Source organism: Berghia stephanieae, chromosome 13 (assembly GCF_034508935.2).
Source record: "Berghia stephanieae isolate SIO BIC M18660-M18661 chromosome 13, UCSD_Bste_1.3, whole genome shotgun sequence".
Taxonomy (NCBI): domain Eukaryota; kingdom Metazoa; phylum Mollusca; class Gastropoda; order Nudibranchia; family Aeolidiidae; genus Berghia; species Berghia stephanieae.
In genome coordinates, this window is record NC_088372.1 from 21,453,507 (window position 1) to 21,473,808 (window position 20,302).

At 35.8% G+C, this 20,302-nt stretch overlaps 1 long non-coding RNA gene across 1 annotated transcript; it reads left to right on the forward strand.

The window, feature by feature from the left end:
* Positions 1-6,163: 6,163 nt before the first annotated feature.
* On the forward strand, positions 6,164-15,115 carry LOC144958480 (uncharacterized). Its single transcript, XR_013642438.1, has 3 exons — positions 6,164-6,284; positions 9,382-9,437; positions 14,877-15,115. It is a non-coding gene; the product is annotated as an uncharacterized LOC144958480 (long non-coding RNA).
* Positions 15,116-20,302: the final 5,187 nt, after the last annotated feature.

Here is a 20,302-nt window from a genome sequence, read left to right on the forward strand (position 1 = left end):
GAGAGAGAGAGAATTCTTTTGACCCTATATATAATATATATTTATATTATATATATATATATATATATATATATATATATATATATATAATATATATATATATATATATATATATATATATATATATATATATGTATATATATATATAATATATAGGTCCTCCATCATTGATAGACTGAAGTGAAGAATGTACCAATATATATGAGAGAAAATAGATTGAAATGGTTCGGAAATGTTAATAGTAGAGAGAGAGAGAGAGAGAGAGAGAGAGAGAGAGAGAGAGAGAGAGAGAGAGAGAGAGAGAGAGAGAGAGAGGGAGGGAGAGAGAGAGAGAGACTGAGAGTACGTGGGAAAGAAAGTATTGGATATACAATTAGAAGGAAAGAGAAAAAAAAGGGACACCAAAAGACTAGATGGATGGATAGGGTAAAGGACGATATGAAAGAACTGGGCCTGTACTGGAGGAAGACGATGCTATGAACAGGAGATGCATAGAGATTCATTATGGCAATTAGCCAACACTTTGTCGTCACAACTTATTTATTTTACTATTTTGTATCTAAAGATTTTCATTCTTGTCATATGACTCTTTAAAAAAAGAAAAGAAAAAGAAAAGAAATGCCTTAGAACTTAGAGCCATAAGGTCCATGGGGGCGAAGTCAATCCTGGTTTCTATTAACCACTCCCACGCCTCGTTCTGAAAAAAGTCCGCGAAATTAAAGGGGAGGCAAGAGAAAATCAGCTGATCGTTAAAATAGTAACAGAAAAGTGGAGGTGCTCGGCAATGAATGCAAGAAAGACATTTAAAACGCCGTAAAAATGTTTAAAAATCACTTAATGTTATAATTACCATCCATAACAACCTGTCAAATTCACATATGTAAGATGTCAAGCCAAAATTAATAATAAAATAATAAAGAACACGATTGACCGGTGGTCCGTTGACTACACATGCATACGAGTACCAGAAATATTTTGTAAACAATGTAACACAATATAATGTGTAAGTTTCAAAGCAAATGCAACCACAAATAACATCAAAGAACAATGTGGGACTACTGTTTTAATTTCATAAAACCAAACGTATATTTTCTGCCCCCGATATTGAACGTGTAGTTAGTATGTATCGTACAAACAACATTCGTCTAGACAGGTAGTCGGGATTCTAGCGCCAGTTTTATTTGGGCAACCATGATTGGGATTTCACTCAATGCACTTATTATTAATTATTATTATTATTATTATTATTATTATTATTATTATTATTATTATTATTATTATTATTATTATTATTATTATTATTATTATTATATATATATTAATATAATAATTAATATATAATATAATAATAATAAATAATAATAATAATAATAATAATAATAATAATAATAATAATAATAATAATAATAATAATAATATAATAATAATAATAATAAGCAGTTGAAAGGATATAGTCTTTGGTGTATAAGTGCATATGTACAATATTTCTTATAATAAATGCTTCAAAACAAAACAAAACTAAAAAAAATAAATAAAGAATAAATGAATAAAAATATCTATTTGGGCATTTACTTACATTAATAGTCTTGAAAATCACAATCACAATCCATGAAAATTAAATATCCCAAAATCCGAAGAAGACATGAATTTAATCCAAAATCCAACACAGGAATGTATTTTAATAGGAGACAGATATCCTATTAAAACCATAGCATTACTTGCAAACAACAATACCCCACTCTGCGTTTAACGGGCTTGTGGCCGTCACATTGTAAATTGTGGCCGCATTAGGGTAATCGGTGTCCTAAAGACTGACATACTGACATACAATCAATGAGAACTATAAAGAATCCATTCTAGAATTCAACTACAAACTGAAAAGCATGATAAATATCACTCTCTCAAATAATTTCCTTTGCTCAGGTTCACTCACACTCTCCTTTATTGCAAAACATTGATAAGTGAGATAAAGTTTGTATTTCAATTATAAACTTAATCACATAACCTAAAAGATGGAGAATAAAAACAGCTAATTATAAAAAAAAATCACAGATCAAGTTATCTATTTGAACTCCGCATATTTAGCTTAATTACTCATTGACCATATATTTTTTTAAATGGCATTGTTTCATTTAAACAAGACCATGACGCTTATGCCTGGACTGGGTATTCACAAATTCTGCTTTTGTGTTCCACTTTTCGAATTGAATTAATCTCTATCTTATCCGTTTATTTGCAAATTGTCTGCACTTTATAAATAAGACCATAACGCTTATGTCTGGACCGGTTGTTCGCAAATTCTGCCTTTGTGTTCCACTGTTCGATTAGAATTAATCTCTATTTTTTCCCGTTTATTTGCAAAGTTTCTGCACTTTATAAATAAGACCATAGCGCTTATGTCTGGACCGGGCATTCGCAAATTCTGCTTTTGTGTTCCACTTTTCGAATCGAATTAATATCTAGTCTATCCGTTTATTTGCAAAGTTTCTGCATTTTATTAATAAGACCATAACGCTTATGTCTGGACCGGGCATTCGCAAATTCTGCTTTTGTGTTCCACTTTTCGAATCGAAATAACATCTAGTCTATCCGTTTATTTGCAAAGTTTCTGCACTTTATAAATAAGACCATAGCGCTTATGTCTGGACCGGGCATTCGCAAATTCTGCTTTTGTGTTCCACTGTTCGAATCGAATGAATCTCTATCTTATCCGTTTATTTGCAAAGTTTCTGCACTTTATAAATAAGACCATAACGCTTATGTCTGGACCGGGCATTCGCAAATTCTGCTTTTGTGTTCCACTTTTCGAATCGAATTAATCTCTATTTTATCCGTCTATTTGCAAAGATTCTGTACTTTATAAATAGGACTATGACGCTTATGTCTCGACTGGGTATTCGCAAATTTTCCTTTTGTGTTCCACTTTTCGAATCGAAATAACATCTAGTCTATCCGTTTATTTGCAAAGTTTCTGCACTTTATAAATAAGACCATAACGCTTATGTCTGGACCGGGCATTCGCAGATTCTGCTTTTGTGTTCCACTTTTCGAATCGAATGAATCTCTATCTTATCCGTTTATTTGCAAAGTTTCTGCACTTTATAAATAAGACCATAACGCTTATGTCTGGACCGGGCATTCGCAAATTCTGCTTTTGTGTTCCACTTTTCGAATCGAATGAATCTCTATCTTATCCGTTTATTTGCAAAGTTTCTGCACTTTATAAATAAGACCATAACGCTTATGTCTGGACCGGGCATTCGCAAATTCTGCTTTTGTGTTCCACTTTTCGAATCGAATGAATCTCTATCTTGTCCGTTTATTTTCAAAGTTTCTAGATTTTATAAATAAGACCATAACACTTATGTCTGGACCGGGCATTCACAAATTCTGCTTTTGTGTTCCACTTTTCGAATCGAATTAATCTCTATTATATCCGTTTATTTGCAAAGATTCTGCACTTTATAAATAAGACCATGACGCTTATGTCTGGACCGGGTATTCGCAAATTCTCCTTTTGTGTTCCACTTTTCGAATCGAATTAATATCTTGTCTATCGGTTTATTTGCAAAGTTTCTGCATTTTATAAATAATAATAATTGTTCAAAGTTTTACCTTACACCCGATATTACAAGTACAAGTGAGCCAGGTGAAGAAGATTGTCAAACAGTGTGACAGATGAAATAGGAAGAGAGGAGAGAGAGGGAGGGAGAGAGAGAGAGAGAGAGAGAGAGAGAGAGAGAGAGAGAGGAGAGAGAGAGAGAGGGGCAAGAGAGAGAGAGAGAGAGAGAGAGAGAGAGAGAGAGAGAGAGAGGGTAAGAGAGAGAGAGAGAGATATTCGTTTTTTGTTCAAAATCTCTCTCTCTCTCTATCTCTCATTGCACAAGGTTGTGCTATTTACTACTATTTATCAAGAACAGCCAAGCTGGCAACCCGGTCTCTGTATAAACTAAGCAAGATGGCAACAGGGACCTCGCTCCTTATCCAATGCCGAAGCTTTAGTTTGAGTCAAACGGTTTTGTTAAAAAAAAACACCAAAATAAGTTCGTGTCGTAAGTGATGGAAGTTGAAGTCGGCTTATTATAAAATCGTTTTTATGGTCTGTTTGGATTACCCTTTTTAAATAGAAAAAGTGAATATATCATAAACTTGAAGAATAGGCAAGCTAAATGAAATTTAAATTGACTGATTAAATGAGTACGCGAGGCTGAGTTGCGAACGACTGCTGGGTTCCGACATTCCGATCCCAGTGTCATTCATGTTCACCGTACCGTGTTACTGTCTACACACTACACTGCATTGTTAGTGACTGGTCATGTCTTTTTTTGTTTGTATGTTTTACGCAAGCTTAATAAAAATTAAATTGACTGATTAAATGAATACGTGAGGCAGAATTGCGAACGACTCATGGGTTCCGACATTCCGATCCCAGTGTCAGTCATGTTCACCGGACTGTGTTACTGTCTACACACTACACGGCATTGTTAGTGACTGGTCATGCCTGTTTTGTTTGTATGTTTCTTTTAATATGGGTCAATTTACAAAGAATAATAATAGAAATGTTCAAAACAAAAACTAGATTCACTATTACGTGCCTGTAATGAAGTGCTTTCCACAAACCGTGAGCGAGAATGATGGTGGAGGTAATGGCAACCATGTGGGTTTGTTATTGTTTCCTACCTCCGTCAACCCGCGCATCCGGTTGCGCACCCACGCTGATTCTGACCAATAGAGTTGAACAGACAATAGAAACTGCTTACTGCCCTTTAGGTAGAACTCTAGTCTATTACAAAGTACTTTCCGCCAGTTCTAACAAAAATCATTGCTGGGAAGACAAGGGGGTCAAAACAAATACAAAACAAAAACAAAAACAAACAAAATATAACAAAAACAAAAACAAATCTTGACTTAACCCGGGACCATCCCGGTGCTTTCCCACGTGAAGCGAGTGCTCTACCATCTGAGCTATCGGGACATCCTTGACACATGGTTTTAGAAGAAAAAGTGGTCACATTGAAAAATAATAATAATAATAATAATAATAATAATAATAATAATAATAATAATAATAATAAATAATAATAATAATAATAATATAATAATAATAATAATAATAACAATAATAATAATAATAATAATAATAATAATAATAATAATAATAATAATAATAATAATAATACAAAAGGAGTTACTTTATCAATGATTGTGGCAACTCCGCCACTATTCTCTCAAATCCCACGTCACAGTATTACCCGAGACTACAGCGATAATATCGAGACCAAAAAAAAAAAAAAACCCAACAAACAAATAACAAAACAAAACAACAACAACAAAAACCAAAAACTAAAAAAAAACAAAAAAAACAAAACAAAAACAACAACAAACAAAAAACCAACAGCAACAACAACAGGATCTTCATATCTATCAAATGTCAAGTCGATAAACATAGCTTTTGATTATTAATTTATGCATTTTTTTTCTGAATAACACCTAAAAGAATGCATGGATTTCAAACGAATATTACCGATGCCATTTCAATAACAATTTTTTTTTCATTTTTGTTCGTTTTTGTTTTTAATCTTAGTTACATAGAAAAACATATCAAAATTTGGCTGAATCCAAATTGCATATCGGTTGAGAGTAATGTACAGTTGTCGACGTGTACTTAATTGCAGGTCTGATAATACTAAATTATTATGGGCTCATTATTGTATTGGAAATACTATCAAACCAACACAAAATACATATTGTCCCCTTCAACAACGTCGACATTTGTCATTCTCATACTATCTACTCATAGTAAAAATATAATAAAACCAAAACATAAATTGATAAATAAATATATAATAGTTTTAAAAAAATAAACAAGTAAAAATGAATAAACAAACAAATATATAAATAAATAAATTTTGGATAGATAAATAAATACCTGAATAAATAGAAAAATAAATATATTATTTAAAAAAAAATCAACTTTCGATTGCAAGAAGAAGAAGAAGAAGAAGAAGAAGAAGAAGAAGTTAGATGTTGGAATAGAATTAGAATTTCTCCTTGGGAATAGAAACAAGTTGCCCTATAAATACCAGAAACTACCATTTCCGCTTCCTTATTTGTCGCTCATCGAAAGGTAACAATGTCTTCCACCATAGCTATTGATTATTATTTTTCATCTTTCATCATCGTTAAACTTTTGTCATTGATTCGATTTTAATCTCTCCCTTTTGTTTTAAAGCTTTGTTTCATTTCTTTCCTGCCAGGTTACTCAAAGCAACATGAGAGCCAAGGTATGTATCTTGATAGTCATTATTTAGTAATCGGTACCTACTTGTTTTGTAGGCATGGCGACATAGGCTCTTTTCTAGCTTGAGTATTGAGCTAATTGCAGATTTTCGCTATGTTAATTAAAGTTAACCAATTTTGTGACAACTTATAATATCGTAGTATCTGAATATTTAGTGCATTCACTATCGGTGACTAGTTGGTTTTATTTGACTTGCGGCTGATGATATTTATTTGGTGGCAATGTGGTGCGGTGGGGTGGGCATGGTTGAAGTTGAAGTTGATCATTGTCATTGATATTGTTATGCTATTATTATTATTATTGTGTGTTATAATTATTATATTGTGTACATATTAATATTGTTAACTCCATCCCATCTCGTCGATAGTCATTCATTGAAAGGTGAAATTTTGTATTGGGTGGAAGGGGGGGGGGGGGGTCTAAGTAGAGTCTAAGTCTAGAGTTATCAACAATTTTGACAATATCTTTATCTAGGCAATCTAGGCACTTTGATAACGCCAGCAGTCCGCCGATAGGCTCACTATACTAAGGTGAAACTCGTTTTTTGGAACTTTAATTTTGGCCCTTTACACTGTTTTGGTCACCATGGCGTTATTTGTGAGCCTATGCCTTAGTAGGCACTTTGATAAAATTTTCAAACTCAAAATATCTTGATTTGACTCAGACTCAGTCAGGAGGACGGGACTTGAAAAAACATAAAATTTGATACTTTATTTGTTTCTCTACGACCTTCGGTTCCCGAGTTATTTATATTTTTCTTTCTATTGAAATTTTTTGTCAATTTTACAGAGAGAATCTGTGATCTCACTGCTGCCTCAAAACCAGCATCTCGCGGCGATCGGGAAATTTTGAGTTTTACAGTCAACATGGCCCACTGATTGTTTTCAGTAATTTTGTTTTCAATTAAAAAATCGAAATTGCCAATAGGTACTTTGGTAAACGCCTACTTGGCCCTCCAGCAGGGAGCCGATAAATGGGCTAGTGGCTGTGACCCGATTTTTTGGACTTTTGAGTGATGGGTCTCAGAAAAAGTTCCATAGATTTTTTGTTTATGGATGGATTTTAATGATTGATGTCTTATTTTCTTCAGGAGAAATTACTCTATCGTTTGGTGTAGTTTATTTAAAAATCAATGACAATTTAGTATAACTTTTGATTATGGATAAAATAGGGTATAATTTAGCTTTGGATAATTAAAAGATTAGAACTTGGTAAATCAAAATTTCATGCTGGCTCGTTTATTTAACATCTTAACTTTTATATAAAATTAAATTCAGGGCAAAGTTGTATACCGCATCCATGAAATTCGTTCCAGCAAAATCCTTACTCAAATATTAGCGGCCATTTTAGACCAGTTTTGAAATCCAAATGGTGGTTACTACCGGAAATGCAACACTTTTCAGGTCACAAAGTCCGTCAGTAAATAACAAAGGCAAATAGAAGACCATTTTTCAGCCTTTAAACTAACATAACTTTTCTTCTGCTTATCTGATTTTCACAATTTTGGCATCATTAGAATCGTGTTGAAAAGCACTTTAAAATGATATAGGTTTCATTGAGCTCAATCCAATTTGAATTTTTTACCAAAGTACCTAGTGTTAGGTATCATTTTAATGGTCAGAGAATAAGCTTTATTTTCATATAAATCATTTTTATGGATGGAAAGTATGGAAAAAATTAAGGATAAATGAAAAGGGGGAAAAATATGAGGTTTTTGTCCTAGAAAGTGGGGTTGATGGCGGAAAAAAATAAAATAATGAGCGGGTGTATCAATTTTGATGAAATTTGGCAGAGATATTCTTCAATTAATTGTCTATCGATGTATGAAGTATAATTAAAATGTATCCATAATTTAAAAAGTTCTTATAATTCAAAAATTTATAAATTTTTCATAAGCTTTTTATGAGAAATACAATCAGGAATTAAGAATTAAATACACCGTTAGAAAGCTTGTTTTGTGCCCTTTATAATGATACCAAAGTCACATAGGTTCACAAATAACGCCATGGTGACCAAAACGGTAAAGGGTCAAAAATAAAGTTCCAAAAAAACGAGTTTCACCTTACAGTGAGCCTATCGGCGGCCACTGGACTGGAGTTATCAAAGTGCCTACCTATAGCTCTATGCGACTAGTTTTGGTATGCTAAAAAGAAGGGCACAAAACAAGCTTTCTAATTTTAAAAGTGTATTTCATTCTTAATTCCTGATTGTATTTCTCTGAAAGCTAATGAAATAAAACTATCAATTTTTGAATTCAATTATGGATACGTTTGTTTTATATAATAGCTAGGGCTACTTGATTTATCGATAGACAATTGTTTGAAGAATATCTAGGCACTTTGAACTTTGATAACTCCAGTCCAGTGGCCGCCGATATGGTCACTGTAAGGTGAAACTCGTTTGTTGGAACTTTATTTTTGACCCTTGACTGTGTTGGTCACCATGCCATGGCGTTATTTGTGAACCTATGACCTATGTGACTAATTTTGGTATCATTATAAAGGGCACAAAACAAGCTTTCTAACGGTGTATTTCATTCTTAATTCTTGATTGTATTTCTCAGAATCAGAAAGCTTATGTAATAAAAATTTATAAATTTTTGAATTATAAGAACTTTTTAAATTACCCAACACATACCATTTATATTTTAATTGAAACATTACTGAAAACTAAGTGGGCCATTTTGACTGCAAAACCCCAACATTCCCGAACCCGGCGAGATGCTGGTTTTGAGGCTGCAGTGAGATCACAGATTCTCTCTGTAAAGCTGACTAAAAATTTCAACAGAAACATATAAATAACTCTGGAACCGTTAGTCGTAGAGAAATATTCATTAGGTATCAAATTTTGTTTTTTTCAAGTCCCATCCTCCTGGCGGGGTCAAATTAAAATATTTTGAGTTTGAAAATTTTATCAAGATGCCTACGGGCTAGTTGCTAGCATTTCAATTGGCCAATATAATAGTATTTTTAGTATCATAAAAACATGATGGTATACTATTTTATTTTACTAAATTATTTCATTCAGTCAGCTATAGTGCAATAGGCATAGGTTTTTACAAAGTTTTATTTCTTTTTCAGTGGAGGAAGAAGCGTATGCGAAGGCTGAAGCGTAAGAGGAGGAAGATGAGGGCAAGGTAAGTATTTTTATTAAAATTTTTTCTTCCAGTTAGAGGAGAATTTAGTCAGATGATTGTTTGTCATTGTAATTGCAGAATTTTCATACCCTCTACAAGCTTGATCATTCTCCATAACGGTTGTTAATTTAGGATGGTTGCACTATTTTGAAAGTACGATTTCTTGCCTAAAGTGTGAGAAGCATAAATATTGCGAAATGACTTTCTCCAAGTGCTCAACATAAAGTTTATCTCTGTTTCTCCAAAAGTTTTCCGTTCTCAAGATTTTTTTGGGTTTTCTTTTGCCTGTCTTTTATTCCCAACTTTCTATCTTGAGTTTGTGCCATCCTGTCTTTCAACCTCTGTTCCCGTCTTGAGACTTTGGCTTTGTACTTTGTTATTTAGGTTTCCTTCTGTTCTCTCTTTGATAGTGCAAAAGTGAAAGCACTATGGAGTATTCGCGATAGCACAAATTTTGGATAAAATCTGTCAACAATGCCTAAAAAATTGCTAGCTTGATTCGTGAGAATTCCCTGTACCCTACACTGTTTGAGTAGGCACTTAAATGAAAATTCAGTTTTCAAATGACAGTATAAAATCTGGTTTACTATGATGCAGTATACCATCCCGATGATAAAACCATTTGAATTTTGTCTCTAGGTTATATAGAAGCAGATTATGCCTTAAAAACACCCAAAAATTACTATAGGAATCAGCCTGAAATTGGGCACCAGCTGACTGAAAAAACGAAAGGGGATTCCCCTGAAACACTGACGTCACAAGGCTAGGAGCCAATGACCGACGCTGACCACGGCAGTCCAAGCTGAAATGGCGTTACTTTGGTAGATTTTGAAATGAGTGATTTTATGGAATGCTCAAACGGTATCCTGGAAGCAGTTTTGAAAGTTGAAAATGGTATCATTGGAAAGGAAAATGATTGAATTTTATGATTATTTATGTTTTAAGGGGATTTTTTCATGAATGATGATAAACGGCTTGATTTTCTTGCCCACTACAATTAAGCTATCTTTCCATTACAATATCTTCTAAATGAATTTAAGGAGGGAAGTGGTAATTGTACCAAATGATAGAGCGTTCAATGCCCTTTATTTTGGTATTTAATTTAACCAATTCTGTAAATAAATACCAGAGATATCTCAATTTAACCAAGCCATGGTTTTAGCCTGCAGCTCACAAACGATAACTAGCGGTCACACAGGTGAATGGGAGGACTGTGACACAGATTTAGCCATTCAAAGTGCCTAGTTTGAGCATTTACTTCTGCATCGACATCATGTCCGTAGCCAACCGTACAGAGAAATAACATTTCAAGTTTATTTTCCTGAGCGTTCCTAGAAATAGAGCCAACTTAAATATTTGCATGGCTGAAAATCTTAACTATCACAGTTCTGCCATTTCCAAGTGTTTCTATTAATGAAACAACTCTATAATCACTACTTCAAAATTATTACCGCTATTTCCACCAAAACCCACTTCATCTCCATTACGACCACAATTACCTCCACTAAATCATCGTCCCAACTGTCACCACCAACACCACTAGTCGTTGCATCTACATTGTCACCTCTGCTACATTATCACCGCTGATAAACCATTACTAGGCACTTTGATAACTCTAGTCCAGTGGCCGTCGATAGACTCACTGTAAGGTGAAACTCGTTTTTTGGAACTTTATTTTTGGCCTTTTACTGTTTTGGTCACCATGGCATTATTTGCGAACCTATGTATCTATTTTGGTATCGTTTTGAAGGGCACAAAACAAGCTTTCTAACAGTGTATTTCATTCTTGATTCCTGATTGTATTTCTCAGAAAGTCAATGAAATAAAACTTTAACAATTTTTGAATTATAAGTACTTTTTAGATTATGGATACATTTTAATTATAGGCTACTTCATATATCGATAGACAATTGATTGAAGAATATCTCTGCCAATTTTCATCACAATTGATACACTCGCTCACTTATTTTATTTTACCCGCCATCAACCCCATTTTTAGGACCTCATATTTTTTCAATTTTCATTTAACCTTTATTTTTTCCATACATCAAAGTTATCTGAAATTAAAGCTTATTTTCTGACCTTTAGAATGATACCCAACACTTGCCATTTATTTTTTAATTGAAACAAAATTACTGAAGACATGAAGTGGGCCATGTCTGCAAAACTCAAACTTCCCCGATCGCTGGAGATGCTGGTTTTGAGGCAGCAGTGAGATTCTTTCTGTAAATTTGACAAAAGATGTCAACAGAGAGATATAAATAACTCTGGAACCGTTAGTCGTAGAGAGACGAATAAGGTATCAAATTTTGTTTAAGTCCCACCCCCTTGACTGGGGGTATTTTGAGTTTGAAAATTTTATCAAAGTGCCTTTTAATGTTTATTTTTGAAAAAATCAAACTGCCTGGTACACAGTTCCTTATTTGAACTAATTGTACCTCTAGAATGTTTTTACTATCTTATTTCCTTCCCTTTTTTTTTCCGGCACTGATATGACCTACATGTCTTGAAGTGCTTGTAACCAATGCTTTTTGAAAGTCATTTTTCCTACTGAGCGGAGAATTTTACTATTTTGTAACCAGATGACTACGTTAGATTTTGGTATTTTGGGTCAATGTTTGGCACAGGGATTAGGAATGGTCCTGGAAACTGGTGTGTATAACTTCCAAGACACCTATTGTATTGCCAATCCTCTTGAGTTTCTTTTCCTGATTGACAACTTATCTGGAATTTCATTTATTTAGGTTTTCCCATTTTCATGGGCTTTTATTTTATTATAAAGTCTGTTAAATGCCCACAATAACTTTGATCATGAACAGTTTTGTGATGATGAGAATCTCATGGCAATGTCGAATGCTTTATGTGATTAAATTATTAACCCTCAAACTGAACAAAACTTTCATGATTGGGCTTTATTTTATCTTTTGTACTAGTAGAGTAACCATTGATGGTTGCTTAAATGTTGGACTGGTAAAGCCTTATTCAAATTCATTACAAATCTTTTCTTTTTCGACATTTGCGCTTTTAATACCTCGAATGAGTATGATAGATATAATGACCTTCAGGCTGGATTAAACTGGCTGTGATACAGATTTTAAAATGTAGTTTATTTTTTCCCCCGCATTGGTGTGTCGTCATTTACTTTAATTTTGCCATGTTATATCTTGTCTTGCTTGATCTCGTGAATTTGAGATGCGTCTGAAATTTGTTTGGTTTACCATTACATCTTATTTCATACCTCATATTTTTCCTTTATTTTGCTTCTGTCCCAGAACCAGACTTTAAAGTGGGTTAAATTATTGCTAATTCTGAATATCATTGAATTTCTTATTCGGCTTACTGTGTCAGGATCTGTAAAGGTCACAATTGAGGCATCTGTCAATCAAGTTGCAGTATTTTTTCCCTCTTCAAATGTTGATATGTTTGTATGGTGGTAATAATAATTTAGGGGCAGCGTGGCTCAGTGGTACGGTCTTTGCTTCCTACCCGAAAGGTACCGAGTTCAATCACCCGCCGCTACGTTTTGTGGCCTTGAGCAAGTCACATCGCCCTAGCTCACTTTGTGGCGCTGCTCTGCGCCTCACGCCTGGGTTATTCCAGTCTTCCCTTGTCATCTGCATTTTTTGCCAAATTGGGACCTAAAATTTGCCAAAAGTTGCCCAAAAAACCCCCCGAAATTTGCCGAGGAGAACTAAGCGTTGCAGTAAAAATTAACACGCGATACAGAAAAAAATATATATATAGAAGACTATTACATTTAAGGCGGCTACATTTATTAATTTACACAATAGCGTTGTTACAAAGATTTTAAAGGATCATTATCCGTAGAGAGTAGCTTCCCTTGGTTTGGGCCCAGGCAAAGCTGCAACATTTCTCACTTTTTTTTTTTCGTTATTTTGTTTTCGCTTCTTTATTTCCCCCCAAAATTTGCCAGGCGATTTGCCAATTTTCCCAAAATTTGCGGATCACCTTGATATTTGCGGCCGCAAATTGCCATTTGCAGCCGCAAAAAATGCAGATGACAGCCTAAAGACAAATTTCCCCTTGGGGATGAATGTAATGATTGAGAGTTTTGCTTTCACAATGAAAATCTTTTCACTCGCCGTACTGAGACCATTCTTAGCTAAGGCTGCAAACTCAGTTGTCTGTTTTATACAGTTTTGTACAGTGAGTGCGACTCGTTCGTTTTTAGTTTTTAGTCGCTGACCTGAACAGGAACCGAATTTTAATTTGTTTCCTACCGACAAAGTGTAAAAAGCTACACACGTCTCTTTGTTTTTAGAGCACCTTTGGATGATCAGTTTTTAAAATTAATTTTTAATGTTTCTGAAAACGAGTTGCAGTAGTTTTTCCACTTCAAATGCTGATATATGTATGGTAATGATGATTGAGAGTTTTGATTTTTCAATGAAAATCTTTTCACTCGCCGTACTGAAAACATACTTAACTCTAGTTTTTTTGTTTTTTAAAATATAGATTTCTGAATCACGTTGATGTACTTCCATTTGTCAAGCTTTCTGACTAATGAAGTGGTTTCATGTCGGCAATCTAGGAATTGTATAATGTTGGGACATATAAGGCAAAATATCAGTTGTGTACAGATGCCGTCACAGAAATCTTTGTAGGCAGTTACAATCTAATTCAGTGTTCTTAGCTAGTTCCCCCTGCCAAAGAAAAAAGACTTCTGGTATACATGAACAATCTGATTTCCACTTTTTGTATGGTAATGATGACTGAGAGTTTTGATTTCCTGTGAAAATATATTCACTCGCCGTACTGAATCCATACATACAATGATCCAATTTAAATAGCTATTTTTGTGTCTATAGGTGACCAAAATAATGTTTCTTCATTAGCAATGGAAGATGGGTAAAGAACAGACAGTTTGGGTCTAACATGGTGATATTCCACTGTCTCGTGGCTTTTGCAGATCACAATAAAATCTTTGTGTTCCATTGCTAATAGGTTAAATTGACCAATCTTTATGGTTTGGCCTTGTTGGATTTAAGATCTCTGTATTTTAGTTTGTGAAAAGGGGGGGGGGGGTGCCAGTGTTGCTTATTTTATTTTATTTTTTTTTCAGCGATTTCTTCTCTAGTGTATAATGGCAATGATGATTGGGGATTTTGATTTTTCATGAAAATCTTGTCACTCGCCGTACTGAAGCCATTATCGGAATAAAGTTTTTGGTCATAGCAAATGCCTGATTTCTGTTTTGATAATTTCAGCTAAGAGCTTAAGTGTTGATTTTTTTTTTCTCATTTTCTTATTTGGTGTCTCGGTCATTCTACCCCTTCCATTGTATCAATACTATGACATGACGTTCCCGCCTCTTTTATTATTTTTTTTTTTTTTTGTACAGGGTTTACTTGTTATAGACAGCCCTGTTCCAATATTTCCATTCATTGCTAATCTTCGCTGTTATGTTTTATTTTTCAGATCCAAGTAAACTGGTCCTCAGGAATCTTTGTTGATGTGATGTCCTAAATGTTGGGTGCAGGAACAAGCCTTCGTGATACAGATTCTTTGTCTCTCCAGGACCTTCACGGGACTGGACTTGCAGTGATCATATCGCATGTTTGGCGACCATTCATGGAGAGTTGGTCCTTCCACAATGACTTCTGCCTGTATCTAATGTTTCGTCCACCTCCATGTCAATTAAAAGTTATGAAAATCTAGTAGCTGGCTTGTCCTTTCTTTAATCCGTTGGTTTTCTTTGTGGGGGGGGGGGGGGGGGGGGGGGGGGCTGCTCTTGCTGGGTGGGTCCTTGATCTCCCTTGGTGGGCAGGTTCTATCTTCTGTTTTTCCTGGGTGGGGTTCCTGACTTTCCCTAGTGGCATGGAGCCCCATACTGTCTCTATACCTGTTTTCCTTCTTGCTTTTTGTCTTGGAATGAGATTACTTGGTTTTATCCCGACCCTGGCTCGGAGGGCAACTGGTATTTTTTTCTGGGTGGGGTTCCTGTCCTCCCATTTTGGGCAGGGAGACACTGTTTTCCAGCGTACTTTGTCTTTGTCTTGGAATGAGACTTGGTTTTGTCCTGGCTGGATTCCGTAGCTGGGGAGGGTATTACGTTTCGTTTTGGGAATTTTTTGTCTTTCAAGTCATCTTATGCACTGTATTATGTTTTTTAAAAATGTATATGATTTATAAACATTTGAGTATCCCTCTTAGTGGGGACATGTGCTAGTGTGACTTTTAGGTGATCTCACAGTACTTTGTTCCTTGCCTCCCATAGTGGGCATGGAGGTACTGTGTATTCTATCCGGGATAATCCCCCTTGTCCGTTTTCCAACATGCTTTGTCTTGGAATGAGATTACTTGGTTTTGTCCAGGCCCTAGCTGGGAGGGAAACACTTAATGTATAGTTAAGAGTTGTGGGAGATATTTTTTTCCTTGTAAATCATGTTATGCACTGTTTTGTATGATTTTGTTGACATTTGAGTGTCCCTCAGTTGGGACCTGTGCTTGTGTCTGAGTAAGACTTTTAGGTGATCTCCAAGTACTTTGATAGTGTGCTCTTGGGATCTCCATCTCTTTCCTATTCTTGGGTGCTTTAATTGTAATTCTAGAACCCCATTTTCTTTCTTTTTTACCGGCGCTGATATGATCTTAATGTGTTGCAAGCGCCTTAAAACGAAACAATAAATGTTGCGAGTGCTGCAAAACTACAACAAAACGGGTATTCCACTTCCAGATCATTGTCGGTTATATTACATATTGCTGTGTCCTCTATCCCCCTATGTTTTCCAAGTTTTCTTTCTGTTTTTGACTGGTCTTAATGAATGCCCCTTGGCGAAGCATAAGGCCTAACAGTAACAGCACCCTTCCATCTTCTGTCCTTGGTAGCCCTTAGCATCACTCCAGGGAGGTGCACAAATCTTGGTGAGGCTCCTCTGGTCTTGTTTTGGGCGTCCTCATTTCCTCTTGCCGTGAAGGCTCCCTTCAAGAACCTGCTTGGTAATCTTACAAATCACAGGGCCTCTTCTGAATGGAATGCCTCATCCATCACCAATTTATGCGCTTGACCTAGGCATCCATTTGCTCTTGGTTTGTTTTTGTCCAACGATTACTGTTTGGCTTCTTGTCAAACCATTTTAACTTGGGGATTTGCCAAAGACAGTCATTGACATTGGCAAACGTGTATCTTAGCTGATTTGGTCAAGGTTCGCTAAGTCACTGACACGTAGAGCTGGACTGTGACTTTGTTCTGCATGACCTGTGACTGTGAGAGGTGGGCCAGGCCATTTGCAAATTTAAGGTCTTCGTCTTTTGAGAATGTCCATTGTTGGAGTTGCCATATATGCTGTCTTTCGTCGCCCAGTCCAATACCACAACACATAGAAATAGAAGTGGAGATAGATAGTAAACGGCCTTGGTTTAATAACAACTCGTCATAGTAGAGTTGTTAGACGTTTACAAACTACATTCTGGCACCCTGTACTGAAGGATGCTCCAGACGCTTTACTTAGTTAAACGCTTTCTATTTATAACAGTAACCGGTGTAGAGGGGTAATAGTAATAATAGACTACTCGACAATGATTCTCAAGTTGCAATTTGGTCTGAGCATGAGCGTTCTTTTTCTGAACTTGCTCCCTTTGTAGTACTGTGTCCAGTGAATCTTTAATCCTGTCAGATATGGTTCCTGTGAGCACTTTTCTCGGTATTGGACAAGGTGATTCCTTGCCACATGTAGAGATCGCCATGCTTGGGTTAATTTTACTAGCAGGCCCTTCTTCCAATAAGCTGGTATTTCCTCATTTGTCCAGATGGAGCTGGTCGATGTTTGTATTTCCTCCCTCTTTCAAGGATGAGATACTGTATGTGCCAGCAGCTTTACACCGTTTTTCAGAGTGCCAAGGGCCTTTCGAATCTCCGTATTTTGATTTCACCTGTATTGATTTTAGGGCTCGTGTGACCTTGGTGCTGGGGCTGGTTTATTAAGCACTTCATGAATGTGTTCTTTCCACCGTTGCTCTTCTATTGCTTGATGTGATTCCCAAACTTCGGTTTCACTGTAACTGTAATGTAAAATAATTGCACTGCAATGGGTTATGGGCAAATTCCGGTGAGGTCGTACTGCTCCAAGGACACATCGTCATCACTGCTACTTCACTGGCACTACTATTACAATCACCATAACTACTACTACACCCACAACCACATCATTATCACTACTACTACTACTATCTCACCACCTAATACTAATAGCAAAAAGACGGGAATGATTCAAATAGGGAACGGATGTATATTCCAAGAGCACACGGTGTACAGATCACCTTCATGTCTCACTCAGCATGAGATCCCACTAAGAGGGGTACACTCAAATGTTTACAAATCATGTTTAAAAAAAAAAAAAAAGAATATACAGTGCACTCTGGATACGTCGACGTTGCCTAAGTCGATTTTTACCCAAGTCGATTTTTTTTCTTGGTCCCTCCCCCTTCTTCCTATATAACATTAGTAAAAAAAAACAAACTCCACATAAGTCGATGTTCTTATCACTCATGACTACAATAAAATCACAATTAAACAAGTATTACCATTGGTTAAAAAAGCTACCAGTAAGAATAAGAATTTTCAGTGGTTAAGAATATCCGCGAACGATTGGCGCACATCGATGTGATGTAGGTGCTTTGCCTGACGTCCGTGTTCAATGTACATGAGCAGTATTGAATAACTTTAATTTCTCCATCTCAAATTTTACATTGTCGCAACTTCAAGTTCAAGATTTTTTTTTGGTTCTAATCCCAGGTCATCCTATGTAATGGCCCTCTTAATTAGTATCAATTTTATCAAGAAGAATTCAAGTCAAGTCTACAACTACAATGGCAAACCTATCGCGGAAAAGGAAGATTCGATGCATTTGGAAAGTTTGGCATGCGACAGAAAATCATCGCATAGGAAATTGGCATACCAGCTATTTCTGTCTCGACGATTTACAAGAAGCATGACCTTGACCTAGAGGCACTTAATTGGTATACATTCCACATTCAAGGCAAAAATTCCGCTTTTCACCTTTCCCATCAAGGAAAATTAAAAAAAAAATCTCTAGCGAAAAAAAAGTGAGCTATGGCTTATTTCGTCATCTCCTATGGTCAATCAACACACATTGTATGTCTGATTAGTCTCTTCAAAGTGTGTGCTGCTGATGTCGGATAATATTTTATGTTTGGGAGGGGGGTTGACCAAAGTATTATTATTATTATTATAATTATTATTATTATTATTGTGACTCCGATTCGTGAGGTCAATGACCTTGGTAATATTGTATGTTGGCTTCAATCGGTAATAATATTATTTGAGTACGGTCAGCTTCTTTCCCTATTTAATTTTAGCCGTGTCCGTGTGTGTGTGTGTACCGGCACGCGCGTTTGCTTGATTAGGTGTGTGTATGTGGGAGGGGGTGGGGGGGGGGGGGGGGGGGGGGTCCTGACAAGGTTAAATCCATCCATTCAATGCTTTGCTCTCAGACGGCCAGGACCTGTGTGTTCTCTATTATTATTTGACCCCATTCTTAGTCTTTACACAATCTGTACATTTTTACACATTTTTTATTTTTGATCATTTGAGTACTTTTGGATTGTCTATTACATTTTCTGTTGCAAAGCATGTCATAGTCAATAACAATAAGTTGATTCCGCTTTTTTTTAATGTCAAATTCCGATTTTTATGTATTCTGATTCCTCTATGGGGCTATTGGGGGTAGGAGCCTCTGATGACCACTAAAGAGACCGCGCGATATGAAGGGACATACTTTTTCTAGATTGGTTTGCTTTGTTCAAATGCGTTTTTGCTCATTTGGTTACACTCCGGTTAAGTTGATTTTCGGATAAGTCGATTTTTTTCTCGGTTCCCCTGGGCATCGTCTTATCCGGAGTCCACTGTACCAGCAAAAAAATATCTGCGAAAACTAAGTTATACTCGTAGTATAACTATGCAGAGTCGACGGTTTCCCGCCCAAACAAGGACTCCGGGTGGGGTCGGGACAAAACTAAGTAATCTCATTCAAAGACAAAGCAATTGGAAAACATACAGGGGTATAGAAGACAAAGCAAGTAACCCCCTGCCACTATGGGAGTGATTGAGTTGGCAGTGTTAATTGAAATGATGTGGTGGTGGTGGCTATGGTAGTGATGATAATGATAGTGGTTTTAGTTAGCTGTAGTGTGGGTCGCAGTGCTGGTGGTGGTAATGATGTATGTTTTTAAGGGTTTTACGGCGCTTGCAACAAGGTCATATCAGCACCAGTCAAAAAGGAAGAAAATGGGATAGTGAAAAGTGCCAGAATTACTTTAAATATTAAAGCACCCAAGAAAGGGGAATTTGTTCAAATAGGAAACTTGTAGATTCAAGCGCACACTATCAAAGTACTTAGTTTGAGATCACCTAAAAGTTAAGTCTCCTCCAGACACAAGCACAAGTTCCAACAAAGGGGATACACTTGAATGTTTACAAATCATATATGTAAACAAAACAATAAAGTGCATAACAGATGATTTACAAGGAAAAAAAAAAATCTCCCAAAACTATAGTACTTGACATTTCCCTCCCAACTAGGGTATCTGGACAATACCAAGTAATCTTATACAAAGACAGAAAACATACATACATGTTGGAAAACGGATATAGGGGGGTAGAAGTATAAGACATTTTGTTTTTGAGGGTTTTACGGCGCTTGCAACACATTCATTAAGATCATATCAGCGCCAGTAAAAAGGAAGAAAATGGGATAGTAAAAAGTTCTAGAATTACAATTAAAGCACCCAAGAAAAGGTAAGACAAAGGTTAATTTGTTCAAATAGGAAACATGTAGATTCCAAGAGCACACTATGAAAGTACTTACCGGTTTGAGATCACCAAA